This window comes from Pelodiscus sinensis, chromosome 10 (assembly GCF_049634645.1).
Source record: "Pelodiscus sinensis isolate JC-2024 chromosome 10, ASM4963464v1, whole genome shotgun sequence".
Lineage (NCBI taxonomy): Eukaryota > Metazoa > Chordata > Testudines > Trionychidae > Pelodiscus > Pelodiscus sinensis.
Window position 1 is genome coordinate 2,108,566 of NC_134720.1, and position 15,656 is coordinate 2,124,221.

The window sequence follows — 15,656 nt, forward strand, 5'->3', positions numbered from 1 at the left end:
TTTCCGGGGGGAGGGGGGGCGGGTAGAGCGGGGAACCCCCTGTGCCCAGGGCCCAGGGCCTTGGCAGCCACGAGGGGACCCCCCCCCCCCCGCGCCTCGGGGCCGCTCCTGTTCTCCCAGAGCTGGAAGTAGCGAGCCGTTGTGCCCCAGGGGTACTAGGAACGTCTGGCAGTTTCCACCCTCCACCGTATGGAAAGTGGTTACGGGGCACAAGGCCTTGAGCCTCCTTGTCAGTAAGCTGGGCCCTTGGTGGCCCCAAATGTCTCTCCTGAAGTTTGGAACGAAATCCTCCGTACAATCCCAGAGGAACCCGTGATGGCGAGAAAACCCCAAAATCGCACTGCCAACGAAGCAGGAACCCTCAGCCGTCAGGAAGTTTTCCAGCAAAAGACGCCTGATGGAGATGTCCACGTAGATCCCACCGTATTTCCAGACGAATGCAAGCCGGCTAGCGTCAGAGGTGACAATAAGAAAGCACCTTTCCTGGGCTGGATTTGCCTGCAGAGTTGGAAAAGCACCACACAGATGCAATTGACACCGCTTCGAAACATGTCAACACCTGCTCCTATGAGCTACGCACTGTATAAAACGCTCAGGAGTGTCTGTCCTAACTGTAATCCCTTTGTCAATTAATGGATGAGCAAAGCAGGCTGTGAAGAGCTTCAAACGATTTCCTAAAACTAGGAGACTGAGCAACAAAATGGCAGGTGAATTTTAATGCTGATAAATGCAAAGTAATGCCCATTGGAAAACACAGTATGAACTCTAGGTACAAGTTGATGGGAACTAAATTAGCTGTTACCACTCAAGAGTGAGATCACTGTGGATAGTTCTCTGAAAACATCCACTCAACGTGCAGCAGCAGTCAAAAAAGCAACCAGAATGCTAGGAATCATTAAAATAGCGATAGAGAATAAGAGAACATCTTATTCCCCATGTATGACTCTATGGTGCACCCACATCTTGAATTCTGCTTACAGATGTGGTCACCTCATCTAAAAAAAACCAATGGTATCTTAGCATTGGAAAAAGTTCAAAAAAGAGCAACAAAAATTATGAGGGCTTTGGAACCGGTGCCCTATGAAGAGAAATTAAAAAGACGGGGACTTTTCACCTTAGAAAAGAGGAGACAAAGGGGGGGATATGATAGTTTTATAAAATCATGAGTGGGGTGGAGAAAGTGAATAAAGACAAATTATTTAATTGTTCCCATAACTTAAGAACTAGGGCTCAAGGCTCCAGAGTTCAAACCACATGTCATCCCCTCGTGCTTTCGGAACATTTTCCGGCTATGAACGTGCACAGCTCAAGGACGCTTTCTGCAGAACAGGTCACGTAACGTATACGTGTTACTGTTACAATCTGCTGAATCTGTTGGGGAGATTCCCAAACCTGCACCGTCCTTTGTGAGAGATAATCTGAGGAACTGTCCTGGATTGAAGTGTCATTAGAGGAGGTTTTGGAACAAATAGAAAAACTTAACGTTAACAAATCACCGGGACCGGATGGCATTCACCCAAGGGTTCTAAAAGAACTCAAATGGGAAATTGCAGAACTGTTAACTGTGGTTTGTAATCTATCCTTTAAATTGGCTTCCGTACCTAATGACTGGAAGATAGCTAATGTGACACCAATATTTAAAAAGGGCTCTAGAGGTGATCCCGGCAATTACAGACCGGTAAGTCTAACGTCAGTACTGGGCAAATTAGCCAAAACAATAGTAAAGAATAAAATTGTGAGGCATGTAGAAGAACATGATTTGTTGGACAAAAGTCAACATGGTTTCTGTAAAGGGAAATCCTGTCTTACTAATCTATTAGAGTTCTTTGAAGGGGTTAACAAACATGCGGACAAGGGGGATCTAGTAGATAGAGTATACTTAGATTTTCAGAAAGCCTTTGACAAGGTCCCTCACCAAAAGCTCTTGTGTAAATTACATTGTCATGGGATAAGAGGGAAGGTCCTTTCATGGACTGAGAACTGGTTAAAAGATAGGAAATAAAGGGTAGGAATAAATGGTAAATTTTCAGAATGGAGAGGGGTAACTAGTGGTGTCCCCCAAGGGTCAGTCCTAGAACCAAACCTATTCAACTTATTCATAAACGATCTAGAGAAAGGGGCAAGCAGTGAGGTAGTAAAGTTTGCGGATGATACTAACCCGTTCAAGATAGTCAAGACAGAAATAGACTGTGAAGAACTTCAAAAAGATCTCACAAAACTAAGCGATTGGACAACAAAATCGCAAATGAAGTTTAATGTGGATAATAAGTGTAAAGTAATGCAGGTTGGAAAAAATAACCACAACTATACATATAGTATGATAGGGTATGTCTACACTACAAAGTTAATTCGAACTAACAGACGTTAGTTTGAATTAACTTTGATAGGCGCTACACAGGCAACTTAATTCGAACTAGCGGAGCGCTTAATTCGAACTAGGTAAACCTCATTCTACGAGGACTAATGCCTAGTTCAAATTAAGTAGTTCGAATTAAGGGCTGTGTAGCCATTTAATTCGAACTAGTGAGAGGCTAGCCCTCCCCAGCTTTCCCTGGTGGCCACTCTGGGCACCACCAGGGAAACTCTTCTGCCCCCCTCCCGGCCCCAGAGCCCTTAAAGGGGCACGGTCTGGCTACGATACCCGTGCCAGGTGCAAGCCTGCCAGTGCCCAGCCAGCAGACCCTGCACCTGGCATGGCACGAACCAGCCATCCGCTCAGGGAAGGGGGCTGGAGGTGTAGGGTGGTGGAGGAGTCAGGGCAGGGGCTTGCAGATGTGAGGGGCTCACAGCCAGGGGGGGCTAGGAGGAGCTCAAGGAGGAATTGGGTGTGTGGGGGCGGCAGGGGCTAGAGTACAAGTGGGGTGCTCAGAGCAGCAGATGGGAGGTCAGGAATTAGGGCAGGAGGTTGGGAGATGTGGGAGAGCTCAGGGCAGGAGGAGGGGGCAAACAGCATCACTACCAGGGCTCTAAGCAGGGAGGAGAGGGAGGGGCAGAGCACAAAATGATGGGGTAGAAAAATGGGGAGGAGAAACGCTGGGGAAAGTGGGAGGGGGTGCAAATATGCCTGTTGCTCAGGTCACTGAAACTGCCTCCTTACTGCTCTGGACACAGACACAACTGAGTCCCCTCCCCCCTCCGCCCCTCCCCTCCCCTCTGTTTCTAAGCAAGCACTTGGCCTGCGACAGTGAAAGTGTTACAAAGAAAAGACACAAGCAGCGACAGGCAGGTTAATCAGTTTGTCAGAGCCCCCCGCAGCCCCCCAATCTCCAGCAGGCCCCTGCTCAGCGTCGGCCGTTCCAAGCCTTCCCTAAGGACGAGCGGCCCCCTTAAACGGTCCGGTTGCTGGATCAGGAAGCAGGCCCCGAGCCAGTTTAAACTCAGCCTAGTGACCCCAAAACCCTTCCTGTTCCTGCGGGTGTTGGGAGATTCCAGTGTGAGGCAGGGTGGGGAGTCCCCCCAAGCGGTTAGGGTCTCTCTGCTGGTCTTACAACTCAGTGACTCCCGCCCCCTCACAGAATATTACTAGCACCTGGAAGGCTGGGCTCCCACTCTCCCATGGATCACACACAATCCCAGCCCACAATGAAAACAGAAACTCCGTCCAATCAGGTTTGTCCAGGATCTTGCAGGAAATTGCCCTGTTAAGGCCTTTTTACAGCTCAGAATTGTGTACTATCGGCCTGCGCTAGCTCTGGAAACTTGGCGTGTGCAGGCACAGAGCCAACAACCTCCCATGTGGTTGTTTCCCTGTCAACCGTGGGGCTGCTGCACCTCGTCATTTAACCATGTCGTTTCACAGCCGCCAGATCCCTTCCCAGGCCCTTTGTGCCAGGGGCCCTTTCTGTGGCAGAGCCGGTCCTCTGCGGACAAGGAGCACCCCATGGGCGGCCCCACAGCTCCATGGTGGTGCAGTTGCAAGCAGGGTGAGGGCAGCGTGCCCCAGGGAAGTTCTGGTGTGGGGCAGTAGGGGCCACGTGGGCCCATTGGGGTGGAACACGCTGGTGCAGACTAAACGCCCCCTCTGGTGTGGAGTGAAGCGCCATGTCGACAGGCCCTGACGACTGGACCCTCCTTCCATCCCAGGGCACCAAGTCGCGCCCTCCCCGGAGGGGAACAAACAGCTGTCCGTGGGTCTGGCTGTGTCAGGGCCCATGCCGGGATCTGGGACAGGCTGAGGCTGGGCTACAGGCACACATAGGGGCTCCTGCCAGCCTGCTGGGACCCCCAGACTGTGGAGTATAAGGTTCGTGTCCCTCTCTTGCTGAGGCAGAATGTGTCAGAGAGGCAGGCCGAAGGGAGGGCCCCGTGTCTCCCTGAATCATTACCTGAAGGTGAAGGGGGAACCTGGCATGTTGAGCACCACAGCCCACTGTTTTCCAGCTTCCTGATCACCTCTGTGTCCATTTGAATGATGGCTGTGAGCTGAAAACAGCCTATCGAGAGGCCAGAGTCTAGGGCACTGATCAGCAGCTGGCATAGAAAGGAGACGTGGAGATAGAATGACGTGGGCCCCCCACCAACCCTGGGCACCCCCAGACTCCCCAGCTCTCCTGTAGGCACACGCTGCAGATGCTGAGTTTCCAAGTCCCTGCAACAGATGTTTTACACATGGGCCCCCAAAAGCCAATATTCTGCAGCTATTGGGACCCCAGAAGTTGACGTGTGCACTCCCCATGTAAACAAACGTCTGCTCTCCAATGGGCTTGGTTCTGATTTCAGCACCGTTTACAAGACCCTGGTGAAATATTTTGTAAAAATTTTTAGGGGGGAAGGAGGCAAAATTTCCACCCATAGGCCAGTGTTTGCAGGGACCTCCCAGGGGAATTCTGATGCAGTTTAAGAACATAAGAACAGCCATTCTAGGTCAGAGCATGTAGCCCAGAGCCCTGTTTTCCGACTGTCATGGGGTCTCCGCTCACACAGGACTGGTAGCCAGGTAGGCCTGTTACCTGCACAGCCTGCCCCTGATAGGAGAGCCAGGGCGGTATCTATAGAAGGGACCTTTTAGGTGGGTCTGTATGACCTGGAATCCTGGGAAAGAAATGAAGAGATGCTATGGGCTGGGGATGGGTGACGCTGGGCAGGAGAGGAAGGGTCTCTCTGGGCTTAGCTATGTCAGAGGCAAAGGAGACGATACCTGCCCCTCCCACGGGTAGACATCTGGAGTGGGGGAGTCTGTGATGGGGCATCCAGCTGACACAGACTGGAGTGGAGTAGGACTGAATCCACAGCCAGCACCTGGAGGAAGAGCCAGGGAGCAGGAAACTGAGTGCTAACAGGCTCAGGGAAGCTGGAAATTTGCCCTGTAGAGGCTGATGCCCATAAACTGCAGTCACACCCAGGATAGAGGGAGGAGCGTCTGGAGTGGATTGAACCAGAACCAGGAGCTGTAGGAAGCTGGGCAGGGCAGGGCAGTGAGGGCTGGGAGAGGAAAGAACAGGAGGAGCGCTGCGGGACCGGGCTGGTGGGCAGGGAGGAGATTTGGTTCCGCAGTGGGCGAGGGGCTGCAGGGCAGAGCGAGAGAGAGGACGGGACGGAGGGAGCGGCAGTGAACAAACCGTGGAGGAGAGGGGGCCTGACGCGCTAACCCCCAGGCTGAGCGGTGGGAGGCACCAGACAAGAGGTGAGTGGAGCGCCTTCGGACTCTGCCTTGGTGGTGCCAGGTGCATCGGAAGGCAGGAGCAGAACAAGGCAACGCTGAGTGGTCCTGTCATCCCATCCCAACTTGGGGCAGCCCATGTGTCCCTGCGCCTCCGAGCACGGGGCTCCCCTCCGGGCCCTCCTGGCCAACAGCCAGTGAGGAACCTGCCCTCCCACGACCTACCTAATTCTTTTGTGAGCCCAGCTCTGCTTCTGGCTTGTGCACGTCCCCGGTAAAGAACTCCACAGGCTGCCTGGATGTTGGGGGGGGGGGGTAGATTTCCCATTTTCTTTCCCGTCTAATCCACGGTTCCTTTCTATGGTGCCTCAGCCCTTTTTTCAATATTTTCTCTCTGTCTGTAAGACAATGTCTTAACTAACACCTCTGCCCTGCTTAGACAAGATCACCCAGCATGTAAGCACAGAACAAAAGAATCCCACTCAACCTGCATGTGTTTGCACATGTTACTGCAGTCTGCTATAAAATAGAAAGCCGAGACCTCTTAAGAAGCAAGAGCTGGTAGTTAAGCTGGGCCGGCCAGCACCAGTCATTCGTGTTTCATGAGGTTCTACGTGTATGTGGTGCATGTTTGTGACGAAATGTAATTGTAACTGTTATTTTCAAATACAAATTTTGTATGTTATTGATGATTTTTTTAAAAATCAACAAAATCCAGTTAAAATTTAAAAATCTGATTTTTGTATCTACCCTGGAAATAATCCAAAGCAATAACACCATTCGATATCCTGTCTTGTTGTATTTGTGTCCGAGTGACCATCAATGAATCACTGACACTGACTTTCTTTTTATTAAGAGTCATCTGTCCAAAGACAAGGAAGAATGTTGAAGGGGGTCAAAATAGGGCTCGGGATCACTTTTGTCTTTCTCCTGGCCTTTGTCTATAAACGTTCCCAGCTGCCTGGCTGCCTCTACTCATGCAAGCCGAGTCCTGAGCTATTCCCAATGCAAAAGGATGACGTGAGCCAGAGCAGTGGCATCATCTTTGTGGAGAGCACAGACCGTCTTGATCCTCCTCCGTTGGTTTCATGTTCTGTGGAATCTGCTGCCAGGGCCTACCCCAACAGACCAATTCGTTTCTTCATGAAAGGTCTGAAAAATAAAACATCAGTGGATTCAGTTTCCACTTCCACAGCCTTCGCTCTTCTGTCTGCCATGGAGAATGTCTTCCTTCTTCCTCTCGACATGGAAACTGTTTTCCAGGATACACCTCTGCTCCCATGGTATCATAAGGTGAGAGGAAATATTAAGGGGAAAATATTTTTTTGAACAAGGTAGAAGTGGAAGGAAATGAAGGATTTGCATGCACTTATTCACATTTTGAAGCTGTTGTCATTGTGCTGCACCGAGTGTGGACCCCTTTTTCCATGACACTTAGCCATGCATTAGTCAAAATATCGATTGAAATTGTTATGGACATTGCACATTTCCTGAAGGCAGCAGTTAGGGCAAATGGACCATTCCCATCACAATGCTGACAACCCTATTTTCTCGAAATGGTGAACCACCCTCTTTTCCAAAAAGGCAGGAGAAATTTGTTGTTGTATTTGAAAAATGTCAGTGAGCATGAATGTAAAGTGAGGATTTATAGCTGGGGAAACGTGACTTTAGTGCTTGGTGAAGGTGCCTGATAGTCACGAACATGTCCGGGCACAAGATTTAGAAGCGAGAGAGAAATTGAGAGGTCAATTTGGGCAGCGAGTTCCTTTCAGAAGGCTAGCTTTGAGAGTTCACTCCCCTTTGAGTTATTGTTTTGGACTGTTTGAAAACACAGGCTGGCATCCTCTTAAATGTTAAGAGCTAGGATCACCAAAGTTGGTAGAAAGCTTTCTCTTCTCATAACTTAAAGGAAGGTCAGGGTGAGGTTGTGCCAGGAAAACAGGATGTGCCTGGAATGGGATTGTGTCTCAGAAAACCACATAGAAAAGAGAGAGAATCACCAGGGAGGTGCAAGGAGCTGCCATGGGGGGAGCTCCCCTCCCTTGTGGGGACTTTTCCAGCCCTGAGTCTCCCACCCGTCATGTGCTCTTTAGGAAATGCAGGGGGCTGAAGCTCCTTTCCTCCCGGTTCATGGGGGGACATTGCTGGCTGTTCCCCTTTGTCAGGGAGCGAGGGGGAAGTGCACAGTTGGCTGCATTCCTCCCTCTGGGTTGGAAGTAGAAAGTACAGATGACTGTGGACCTGCCCTAGCCATAGGACATGAGCCCTTCCCCCAGGTGTGCCCACTGGAACTATATCAGCCATGGAGAGACACTTCTCACCTGGTCCCAAGCTGCTACAGTGAGAGAGGGCTGCGGTAGTCCTCCCTCCCTGCCCCCACATCACTCAAGGCCTGAATTTCTCTCCCTTCTTATGCTCTGCAAAGATTGCCAGGAGGGGCCCATTCCAAAGCCCTCGAATTCAATGAGAATCTCTCCGTTGATTCACACAGGATTTGGGTTCGACAGTGAGTGTGTCATTTGAGATGGGGGACTGTTTGGGGAAGCAACAGCTAATCATTAATGGTAATGAAGGGTAACAATGATGAAGGGGAACTGCATAAATCTGAGGTGGTTAGTTAAACAGAAATGAAAACGCACGGTGTCAAAAGTGACATCTGCATGGAGACTTTTAAAGTCACCGGACTAGAGGCTCATCTTAAATGCAAACCCCAAATTAAAAAAAAATCACTGTGGCTGAACAACAAACTATATGAAGCAGAGACTGAGGAAAAAAATCCTTAAAAAATGGAAGTGAAATCCAAGTGAAGACAGTGGAAAGGAGCATTAACTCTGACAAGTGTAAAAGTTCAATTTAAAAAAGCCCAAAAGATTGTGAAGAACAGCTCGCCAAAGTCTCAAAAAGTAATAGTGAAAAGGAGATTAGAAGCAGGAAGCCAACTAACCAAACGGTGGGGCCACTGGATGATCGACATGCTAAAGACGCACTCAAGGACAATAAGGCTATTGTAGAGAAAATACATTAGCTCATTACATCAATCTTCATGACTGGCAATGTGAGGCAGATTCCCAAACCCGAGTCACTGGTTGTAGGTGAGAAATCTGAGGCTCTGTTCCAGATTGAGGTGTCATTAAAGGTGTTTCTTTGGAACAAACAGTTAAGTTAAACTGTAATAAGACACCAACAGCAGATGGCATTCACCCAAGAGTTCTGAAGCAACTTAATATGAATTCGCAGAACTACAAACTGTAGTGACAGCGGGGTAGCCATTTTAGTCTGCATTTTCAAAAACTAGGAGTCCTGTGGCACCTTAAAGATGAACAAATTCATTTGGGCATAAGCTTTCCTGGGCAAAGATGATGCATCTGACGAAGTGGGTCTTTGCTCACAAAAGCCTATGCTCAAGTCAATCTGTTCGGGTATATCTAGTCTACATCTCTCTGTCGCCAGAGGGATGTAAATTAGACATACCGAAATTGCTAAGGAAGCGGGGATTTAAGTATCCTATGCTTCATTAGAATAAAAATGGCCACCGCTTTTTGCTAACACAGCACTTTCCCAGCAAAAAGCAGCAGTCTAAACGGAGATCCGTTGATAAGGAAAGCCTTTTCTGACCGCTCCTTTATGCCACATGCTATGAGGTTTACAATGTCTGTGCAGTGTGCAGTGGCAGTTAAAAAAGCAAACAGAATCTTGGGAATCATTAGGAAAGTGATAGATAGAAAGACAGAAAATACATAAATCCATTCTGTACCCGCATCCTGAATATGGCATGCCGGTGTGGTTTCCTCATCTCACAAAAGATATATTGGAATTGAAAACCTTCAGAAAAGTGCAACAGAAACGATAATGGATAGAGAACAGATTCTGTATGAGAAGAAATTGGGACTTCTCAGCTTGGGGAGGAGATATCACTGAGGTTAGTAACAGTAAGTAACAGTAAGGAAGTGATATTTACTCCTTCTTATTACACCAGAAGAAGGGGTCACCAAATGAAAACAGGCAGCAGATTGAAACAAAAAAAGAAAGTATTTCTTCACACAGGGCACAGTCAACCTGCATTTTTGACCAGAGGATGTTATGAAGGCCAAGACTATAACAGGGTTCAAAAAAGAACTATATAAAATCATGGAAAGTAAGTTCATCAATGGCTATTGGCCAGTAGGGGCAGGACATTGTTCTGTTCACTCCCCGTGGAGCACCTGACATTAGTCACTCTCTGAAGACAGGATACTGGGCTAGATACTGAGTGTTACCCACTAAGGTCGTTTTTATGTTATTATTCTCAGTACTTTATATTGGTTGGAGGTTTCCAACCAATTGTGCCTTGGACACACTCATACAATGACACCAAACAAAAGCTACATCTGTTCTTGTGTTTTTCCAGCACTGTGTCATGCCCGCAAAAAGAAAAACGTCCATTAATTATTGAAGGGATTACAGTTAGGACAGACACAGCTGAGAGTTTTCTACAGGACATAGCTAACAGGAGCAGGTTTTGAGATATTTCAAAGTGGTGTTAACTACATCTCTGTGGTCCTTTTCCAACTCTACAGGTTAATCCAGCCCAGGAAATGTACTGGAGACATGTCAGCGCTGACGGTATCAGGCTTGCACTCATCTGGAAAAACGGTGGGATCTACATGGACACTGATGTCATCTCCATCAGGCCTATTTCACTGGAAAACTTCCTGACAGCTGAGGATGTCCGGTTCGCCGGCAATGCGATTTTTGGCTTTTCTCGCCATCACAAGTTCATCTGGGATTGCATGGAGGATTTTGTTCAAAACTACAGAGGAAATGTTTGGGGCCACCAAGGGCCCAGGTTACTGACAAGGAGGCTCAAGGCATTGTGCCCTGTAACCAGTTTCCGTAACGTGGAGGATATAAACTGTCAGAACATTTCCTACTTACATCCTCAGCGTTACTACCCCATCCCCTGCGTAGAATGGAATCGGTACTTCCAGGTCTGGGAGAAAAGCCCCGACTTCAAGAACTCCTTTTCTCTGCATGTGTGGAACTTCATGAACCGGCAACACAAACCTGTGGTTGCAGGAAGTAACACCTTAATGGAAAATCTCTTCAAAACATACTGCCCCAGCACGTACAGGGCCCTTATTCAAGGCCCAGAAGGCAGTGGTCCATAGGCAACAAAACAAGACTGAATGACAGCATCTAGCAGAACAAGGTGACTCTTCCAGCCCTCATGATCCTGGGACTAAAATAAATTGTGCGCAATACGGATCGCCTCTGAATCAGTGACTCTCAGCCTTTTTTCTGTCTGCTGGTGACTTTGTAGGACAGAACCTCTCAGAAGTCACCTCTTCTCCTTAGATTCCTGAGGGCCTAGTGAATTTTGTAGGAAAGCAAGAGTGTAAATACAATCGGGGATGACTTAATAAGTATGTCTTGTCCTTTAGGGGAATGTTTCCCAAACCACCTAAGTGAGGGTATGTCTACACTACAAAGTTAATTCGAACTAACGGACGTGCTAGCACCCAGCTAGCAGACCCTGCACCTGGCATGGTTCGAGCCAGCCACCCGCTGCCACCCAGCCCTCCCCCTCTTCCCGGGACTAGGCTGACAGCTCCCGGGAGCTTGCCTGGGACCGCAAGAGGTGGGCACCCGCCTGGTCTAGTGCAGACATCGTGGACCTTGTCCACGACCTCCACACTAGGCACAGGAAAGTGGCTGTCTAGGGCAGGAGAGCTGCCAGTCTGGCCACCCAGGAGCAGGTGTGCATGGAAATCAAGGTGGTCCACTGAGACCCCCAACCCTGAGCTTACAATGGCCGTACTGGGTCAGGCCAAAGGTCCATCTAGCCCAGTAGCCTGTCTGCCGACAGCGGCCAACACTAGGGACCCTGGAGGGGATGGACCGAAGACAGTGACCAAGCCATTTGTCTCGTGCCATCCCTCTCCAGCCTTCCACAAACTTTGGGCAGGGACACCACTCCTACACCCTGGCTAATACCATTCCATGGACCCAACCTCCATGACTTTATCTCACTTCTCTTTAAACTCTGTTCTAGTTCTAGCCTTCACAGCCTCCTGCAGCAAGGAGTTCCACCGGTTGACTCTTTGCTTTGTGAAGAACAACTTTCTGTTACTAGTTTGAAGCCTGCTACCCATTCCTTTCCTTTGGTGTCCTCTAGTCCTTCTATTATGGGAACTAATGAAGAACTTTTCTTGATGCACCCTCTCCACCCCACTCATGCTTTTATAAACCTGTGTCCTATCCCCCCTCAGTCTCCTCTTTTATAAACTGAAAAGTCCCAGTCTCTTTAGCCTCTCTTCATATGGGACCTGTTCCAAACCTCTGATCATTTTAGTTGCCCTCTTCTCTCCCACCCTCTCTCTTCCCCTCTCCCACCTCCTTTTCCCAGTCTCCCCGAGTTTTGTTCAATAAAGAGAGATTCTATTTTTGACCACACGTTTTCTTTATTTTGTACATCAGGAAGGGGGGCTAGGGAAGGGTAAGTGGAAGGAGGTGAGGGAGGAATGGGGTACGAGCCCCCGATGGGGAGGACTGGGCTGGCTCTGCGGGCTTCTGGGGGTGGAAGCTCTCCTGCAGCCCCCCAATTGTCCCCTCTCCCCAGATGGCAGCCTGCAGCAAGTGCAGCCGGTTTGATGGCCGAGTGCTGTGATGTGCCCAGTCTGGGCACTCAGGGCACTCCAAGCCAGGACTGCTTTGCAAGCGGGGCACCCCTGAGAACTGTCTGTCTGGGGTGGGGGTCGGATCCCTTTAAGCACAGCCCTCGGCTAGCCTGAGGCAGCAGCTCCACACTCTAAGTCCTCATCTGATGCCCTGCCGGCACTGCTTCCAGCCATCCTTAACCCCGGTTCAGGGTCCACTTAATGTGGACATGCTAGTTCGAATTAGCAAAACACTAATTCAAACTAGTTTTTTAGTCTGGATCCGTTAGTTCGAATTAGCTTAGTTCGAATTAACTAAGTTAGTTCGAATTAGTGCTGTAGTGTAGACATACCCTGATCTAGGAGCCTGAGTCCTATTGTGAAAAGTCATATTGGCTTTGAATTCCAAAGCTCCACTAAAAATCAGGCCTTTGGTGCCTACAGATGCCTGTAACTGGTTTTGAAAATCCCATTGGTCATCTGTGCTCCCCTTGAGGTGCCTAAATGCCTTTCAGAATCTGTCCCCTTAGATGTGTTTGGAAATTTTACCCAGTCACTTGCTGTGAGTGTCTATAGCACCTTGTGCAATGTGCCTGAGGCTTCACCCTGCTACTGTAACATGGATGTTCAGTAACTGTGAATACAATACAACAAATAGTCTGGTAGCACTTTAAAGACTAATGAAACATGTGCATGGTATCCTGAGCTTTCGAGGGCACAGCCCACTTCTTCAGATGACCAGAGTGTTAGAGATCTAGGATTAAAATAAATAGGGGAGAAGGGAGGGAAAGCGTGGGGATGGGATGCAGGGGACAGAAGGAAATAAATGGGAGTGGGAAAACAAGAAGAGGCAATGCGTATAAAAACAACAAGGAGAAAGCCGAGCTTGAAACAGTAAAACAAAGAGTCTATAAGTGCCTAAAGACTGGATAGTCAAAAGAGGCAAAGAAGAATCATAGTAGTCAATTAGAGAGGAAGAGTACTTACAGGAGATACTACACAGATGAAGAACCATTGGCACCATCATTGTTTGATAGGTTGATAATGTCCCAGCCATCCAGTATCTTTATTTAATCCGTTAGCTTGAATCCATTACCATGAGTATCAACCTTGTGAATGATTTGTAATTCCAGTCCTTTCCTGTGTATTTGGCTTGTGTAATTGGTCTGTAACAAAACAGCCACTTGAAGATCTATTAATGAACTAGCCAACAGCCCATCCTAAGACGGGATTTACGGGTCTCTCCTCTACATCCTATTCCCTTTCAATCTCACACTTCTCTCCTGAACCTCCGGCCTCTCGTTCCATCTCTCTCTCCTCCTCCTACTTCCTCCCCCTCTCCCTGTCTCAGCTCTCCTCCACCTCCTGCCTCTCTCTCCATCTCTCTCTTTCTCTTCTCCCCCTCCTGCCTCTCACTCTCTCTTTCTCTTCTCCTCCTCCTCGTGCACGGAGAGCACAGAGCCCAAACGGCCGCTTGCGCCACTTGCTCCCGCGCAGTGGCCCGGTTGAGCGGCGCAGAAGTCGGCCGAGCGCCACGGTGAGAGGCAACAGCACCGCCCACAGGGAACAGCCAGCGTTTCAGCGTTACAGAGTCACAGACATTGGGATACTATATATATGATGCCCAGGCAGATTGAAGTGTTCCCCAACAGGTTTTTGTATGTTCCCTTTACGGATATCTGATTTGTGTTCCTTAATTCTTTCCTGTAGGGACTGTCCAGTTAGTCCAATATATATTAAAGTGGTGAATTGCTGGCATTTGATGGCATAGATCACATTCCTGGATGCACAGTTAAATGAACCTCTGATTTGGTGGCTTATGTGGTTGGCTGCAATAATTAATGCGCTTGTATAGATATGTGGGTAGAATTGGCATTGGGGCTGATTGCAGGGCTGGGTTCCTGGATGTTGAATAAAGGCAAATGTAGTACCCATCTTTAAAAAAGGGAAGAAGGATAATCCAGGGAACTACTAACTAGTCAGCCTTACGTCAGTCCCCGGAAAAATCATGGAGAGGATTCTGAAGGAATCCATTCTGAAGCACTTGGAAGAGGGGAAAGTGATCAGGAATAGTCAACATGAATTCACGAAGGGCAAGTCATGCCTCACCAATGTGATTAGCTTCTATGATGAGGTAACTGGTGCTGTGGATATGGGAAAGTTAGAAAAACTTTTGATACGGTCTCCCACAATATTCTTGCCAGAAACTTAAAGAAATATGGATTTGATAAATGGACTATAAGATAGATAGAAAGCTGAATAGACTGTTAGGCCCAATGGGTAGTGATCAAAGGCTCGATGTCAGGTTGGCAGCCGGTTTCTAGCGGAGTGCCCCAAGGATCGTTTCTAGGACCGGTTTTGTACAATATCTTTGTTAATGACCTGGATGAGGGAATGGATAGCACCCTCAGCAAGTTTGCAGATGACAGTAAACTAGGCAGAGAGGTAGCTATGCTGGAGGGAAGGAATAGTGTACAGAATGACCTAGACAGATTAGAGGATTGGGCCAAAAGAAATCTGATGAGGTTCAATAAGGACGAGTGTAGAGTCCTGCATTTGGGACAGAAGAATCCCAAGCATTGTTACAGGCTAGGGATCGAATGGCTAAGCAGCAGTTCTGCAGAAAAGGACCTGGGGATTACAATGGCTGAGAAGCTGGATATGAGTCAACAGGGGGCCCTTGTAGCCAAGAAGGCTAATGACATATCAGGTTGCATTAGGAGGAGCATTGCCAGCAGATCTAGAGAAGTGATTATTCCCTTTTATTCAGCTCTGGTGAGGCCACATCTGGAGTATTGTGTCCTGGCCCCCCCACTATAGAACGGATGTGGTCACATTGGAGAGGGTCCAGCGGAGGGCAACCAAAATGATTAGGGGGCTGGAGCGCATGACCTATGAGGAGAGACTGAGGGATTTGGGTTTGTTTAGTCTGCAGAAGAGAAAAGCGAGGGGGGATTTAACAGCAGCCTTCAACTCCCTGAAGTGGGGTTCCAGAGAGGATGGAGAGAGGCTGGTCTCAGTGGTGGCAGATGGCAGAATGGGAAGCAATAGTCTCAAGTTGCAGTGCGGGAGGTCTAGGTTGGGGTATGTCTACACTACCCCGCTAGTGCGAACTAGCGGGGTAATGTATGCATACCGAACGTGCAAATGAAGCCCGGGATTTGAATTTCCCGGGCTTTATTTGCATATGCCGGCCGGCGCCATTTTTAAATGCCGGCTTGTTCGAACCCCGTGCCGCGCGGCTACACGCGGCACGGGGTTCGAACAAGCCGGCATTTAAAAATGGCGCCGGCCAGCTTATGCAAATAAAGCCTGGGAAATTCAAATCCCGGGCTTCATTTGCACGTTCGGTATGCATACATTACCCCGCTAGTTCGCACTAGCGGGGTAGTGTAGACATGCCCTCGGAGATTAGGAAAAAC

The 15,656-nt window shown here is 48.7% G+C and overlaps 1 protein-coding gene and 1 pseudogene across 4 annotated transcripts in view; one reads left to right on the forward strand and one right to left on the reverse strand.

Annotated features, from left to right (window-relative positions):
- LOC102458804 (alpha-1,4-N-acetylglucosaminyltransferase-like) overlaps positions 1 to 15,656 on the reverse strand; it is a 101,755-nt gene that overhangs the window by 42,188 nt on the left and 43,911 nt on the right. The gene's annotated exons all lie outside the window — the stretch shown is intronic.
- LOC102460256 (alpha-1,4-N-acetylglucosaminyltransferase-like) lies at positions 46 to 12,090 on the forward strand (annotated as a pseudogene).